This window comes from Pinus tabuliformis, chromosome 7 (genome assembly GCF_031772625.1).
Source record: "Pinus tabuliformis cultivar Carrire ecotype Pingquan chromosome 7, CPIR1, whole genome shotgun sequence".
Lineage (NCBI taxonomy): Eukaryota > Viridiplantae > Streptophyta > Pinopsida > Pinales > Pinaceae > Pinus > Pinus tabuliformis.
Window position 1 is genome coordinate 810,439,490 of NC_142293.1, and position 5,035 is coordinate 810,444,524.

Consider the following 5,035-nt stretch of genomic DNA (forward strand, 5'->3'; position numbering starts at 1 on the left):
GCAACCCTGGGGTAACATGTTGTTTCTGGACAGTAAACTTAAATCATATACTTCTTTCGCACCCTTTGAAGCCACTCCTCTTGGTCAGAATTCAAAGCGTCCTCTGCGTGGAATTAAAATAAATAGGTGTATTTACGTTGGTTTTGAGTCCAAAGCTTCCTCTTTCTCTGTTAGTGAGAGAGTGTAGATTTCCACAGTTTTCTCTCTTCCTCTGTTAGTGAACAGAGTGCAGAATTCCACAGTTTTCTCTGTTCCTTTGTTAGTGAGAAAGTGTAGATTTCCACAGTTTTCTCAATTACTAAAGTATCAAATTTTCACTACATAAGGAGACGAGATCAATTATCCACCTTACAAAATTTTTAATAAGGTATCAAATTTTGACTACAGAAGGAGACGAGATCAATTATCCACATTACGAAATATATCAAAAACTGCAGCGGAAGTAAATGGATATATACCAACTCGGCCTAAGGTATCGGAGCTTCCAGATTTGGTTTATGAGAGCACGTGAATCAATTTCAATTACAAAATCACCCCAGAACAACGGTGTCCTTATCCATTTAAAAATATTGAAAATTGTAATATAAAGGACATTGATATTATTTAGGGAACAAAATAATTAGTCCCCTGGACTATTACAGTTCTGGATACATTCATGTATGTACTACGAAAACAATGAAATAATGGAACTTATACAGCAGATTAAGTACACATAAATGTATGTATAGGGAAAACAATGGAGTTCGTAGAGCAGAATTGAAGGAACAAAAGAATGGTTGGAAGGGCAGGGTATCTAGAATTCATCAATCATAGTATGGAGTTGAGTTGTTGAGGACTCATTAATTCATCAATCAGACTATGGAGTTGACTTGTTGAGGGCTCATTTGCATTCCGCGGGCACCCCCTGGGGAAACCTCTTGGTGTCAGCACAGTAATCATAGATCATATAGTTATTTCGCACCCACTGGGGCTTCTGCTCTTGGTTGGAATCCAAATCTTCCTCTGCAGCGAGATTAGAAGTAGCTGCAGCATTGAAGTTGAGGAAGGATGCAACAAAAGGGGCTTTACTCCAGTCTGTCTTGACGAGTCCACCTCTAGTCACCCAATCATCTGCATTCCAAAGGCTTGAATAGATTTTCATTGCTTGGCTCGTAAGATAGTGATAATTGCTATCCACTTTACCCAACTCTGTCTCCCTGTTCTTAAACACTCGCACAGGAGTCTCGTCTACAGAAAATCTGAATAACAAACATACATTCATATTTCTGTTAGATTCAGAAATTGCATTGTACTCTATTGAATGGATGAATGAGCGAAGAGGTTTAGAATACATACATGATTTGGTTGGATTTCAGAGCACTGAGTAAATGTGGAAATCCAAGGTTGGGTCGAACCACAAGTAAAATTGTTGCTCACGTTTGCCAAGGCCTTGAGCGAAGACATTAGTGTGCATAATATAAGGATCTCCAGAGAGGTTGCCCAGAAATTCAAAATCTATTTCGTCATGTTTGGGGCCTTGCGAGGATAGCTGCAAGGGGGCATAACAACGACATGTTTGCACAGCATAGGACAAGATATTGTCATTCAGAGTATTAATCTGTTGAAGCGGGGCAGAGTGACAAGAAAAACATACATAATAGGCAGTGACTGTGCCTGCAGAGTTGCCAGGAACCAACTTGATTTGCATATCAATCTTGGCAAACAGATGCTCCTCTTTGGATTGAAACCCACAACCTGTCATCAAAAACGGAAGGAATAAGATGTCTAATAACTTAAAAGTGTACATGAAAATGAAATAGTTGCAGAGCATGTTGGCATGAAAATTACATTTACCAAATATTACCTGAAGTTCGATCCAGAGTCAACTGTAATTGCTGGCCATTGTCGAGGATTTTAGCACGATCATTGCCCCATGTAATGCCGACATCATTGTAGAAATTTGCAGAGACAGTTAGGACAAGTCTGGATGAGATTAACAATAAAGGCAAGAGGAGGGGCGTCCCCATTTCCAATGAATTCAAAAATATAGATGCAAGAACAGAGTAATGCAGGGAGGATACGAAGGAAAAGGAACAGAATAGCCCGAGATGCCTTTGAGAAAATAGAATATTGAAATGAACGAGTCAATTAACAACTCGTAGGTCGAAATCGCTGTGGGAGAGGGATGCGCTGGGAGTGATAGCTGATTTGGGTTATATATATAACATAAATAGCAGTGGGCATATGTCATCTGATCCGCGTGGGCGAGGAAATATGATGGAGACAACGGCGAGAGGTACGGGAGGGACGCCATTACCTGTGCGCCCTCCCCTCCACCTCCCCTACAGCCATGTGAATCGACGGCGCAGCTGCCGTCGTATGACACGTGTCCGATGTGGACTGCCACGTGTTGGGTACCGTGTCAAGGTTTGAAAACTCGTTTCTGCACTGTGTTAAGGTTTGTTTCTGCCTCATTTCTGCGATATGTTGTTTCCCTCTTGTTTTTCTGTTCGGGTCCGGTTGTTGGGCGAAGCCCTCCGTCGACGATGGCGCGGGACGGCTCTAGTACCTGCGCACTTCGTCCGCCATGGTTGAGCTGATGTCCGCCATTGTTTGCCGATACATGTCCATGGTTGGAACAGGGTTTCTGTTGTTCTTGTGGTTTTCCGCCTACAATTGTTGGTCATTTTTGACTGCTGGTGGTTTAGGGTCTCCTTGGTGGTGGTTTAATTCACGCTATTTGTTGTTTGGGGAGGAGCCAGCACTAGTTTCAGCCAGTTCGAGGTCGAAGGTTGCATTTACAAGTAATTGTAGGTTGTTGTGTTTTTTGTTTGGTTTTTTTGGTTTTTTTTGTCCAATTGCTAATTTACAACTTGTTGCAGGTGTGGCGAGCTCCGAAGAAGGTCTGGCAAAGGTGTGGTGAGCTCTGGACTTGGACATGGCTTCTATCCGGTAGGATTTTAATCCTACCAGCCATTTCTGATGTGTTTTTCAACACAAAACACCTTATTGGAATTTTTGTTAACTTTGCATGGCAGGTTTTGGGTTTTGTAGGTTAGGGGTTTTGTTTTGAGGGTTTAGGGTTTTGCAGGTTTCCCATCACGTCTCCTCACTTTTTTTTTGGGCAAAATTCTAAATTTTTTAAGCCTTGAAACAACCCCTAAAAGCTCCTCGACACCTCATCCACTCAAGCCTTCTACTGCTCCTCTTTTCAGCGGCTTACCTCCTCTTCTTCGCTGCCTGTAGCAGCTTCCCTTCCCTCTGCTTCAGCCCCTACCTTTCTTCTTCCTCCATCTCCTTGCCGCTGTCCCTTCCTCCTTCTGCCTGTTGCTGCCTTCAACCCTGTCGTAGCCTTGCCTTAGCCTTGCAACAACCTTCATTCCCTCCACGCTGCCTCCTTCTCGCCTTAAAGCTACTTGTAGATAGGCTTGTGGATGTGAATGAACTTAGTAAGCATGTCGATTAGTTCAGGAATAAAAAGGACAACTACATGAGTTCAAGAAATCTGCGCAGCAATCCGTTGATTTATTTATTTAGTTTTAGGAGTTTGTTCTTTTCTTAATGAATCCGAATCCAGACTTTTGTTATTTTTCAGAATTTTAGAATTCCAAGTCCGTAAGGATATTTTTTCTTTCTGATTTATTTTAGGTTGTAGTTTAACTGTTATATGTTTTGGGAGGTTGTAATTTAACTGTTATATGTTTTGGAAGCTTGTTTTTTAGACATGTTTAGTCAAATATTGAACACAGAACTATTATATGTTTTGGGAGGTTGTAGTTTAAGTGTTATATGTTTTGGGAGATTGTTTTTCAGACATGTTTAGTCAAATATTAAACAGAAGTTTGGAATGGTATCATACTTATTTGTCCAGAAGAAACTTGTTACTGGCAATCGTAATTTTTATTTGTAAACTTTACACGATTTTTGAATATTTTTATTTGTAAACTCTACACAATTTTTGAATATCTTAAGTTTCAGATGCATTAAAAATAAATTTCAAATAGCATAAACTCCTCATGAATGGATTTCGAGATCCCTTGGGGGTTTTTTGATGGGGCCAGTCAAGGCCATCCTCCTCGGTGTGGAGTAAGAATTGTTCTTCACTTAAACTCCTCTCATTTCTTTTATCTCCATTATGCTCCAGGCTTTGGTTCACATATATGATATGAAGGCAGAATTTGCTTCTCATATTTTCAGGGGAATCAACACAAAGACAGATAAGTTGTCTAAGGAAGTTTTGTCCCTCCAAGGTAGAGCTTTTCTCTCATGAATTCCTGGATGGTCATTTGATTCAGGACATGTCCCTCTTTTTAGGTTTTAAATTCCTTTGTCCCTTTTGGTTTTTTAGTTTTTTGCTGTCAAAGTCATTTTACAAAGTGGTATTTAGGATATACAAGCTAGACCTCTCCTTTTTGGCTTTTTGCTATAATTGGCCATGAATGGACCGGTATAGTAAACATATCAGCAGGATTGGTGTATGATTCAAGTTTACAGAAAAGCACTATGAGCCACTTCCAGTTCCCTGCAGAGGATGTAACATGTATATTTCTCTTTCTGAAATATAAAGATTTTTTCTTTCCAGATTATATATATATATATATATAGAAATCCAAGGAGAGAAGTTTGCAAGTTTCAAATTTATTGCACGTCTCAAATTGTGCAAGAATATTAAATGAAGATTGAGAGCAATGGTTGCAATTTGATTTCTATGTACTTTAAATGACGCGTGGATAGAACCATAATGTTGTTAGTGTTTCAAAGTAATAAAACAACCTAGGTTGTAAGACAAAATGTTTCTGTCACAAGAAAAATACACAATCCATCCAAAATCCACATCATAATGTGGTTACAACCAAAAACATATGACACCCCTATTCTTTATGAACCTGAGAATCTTGTAATATTTCTACATTATAATAGACTATAGATGTTCCTTCTAAAATGGATTTTGGCTACAATGTCACACACGTTATGAAAGAAAACAACCTAGGTTGTAAGCCAAATTGTTTTTGTGACAAGAAAAAGATACAATCCATCCAAAATCCACATCATAATG

At 39.5% G+C, this 5,035-nt stretch overlaps 1 pseudogene; it reads right to left on the minus strand.

Annotated features, from left to right (window-relative positions):
- Positions 1 to 880: 880 nt before the first annotated feature.
- Positions 881 to 2,111, minus strand: LOC149250045 (xyloglucan endotransglucosylase protein 1-like; annotated as a pseudogene).
- Positions 2,112 to 5,035: the final 2,924 nt, after the last annotated feature.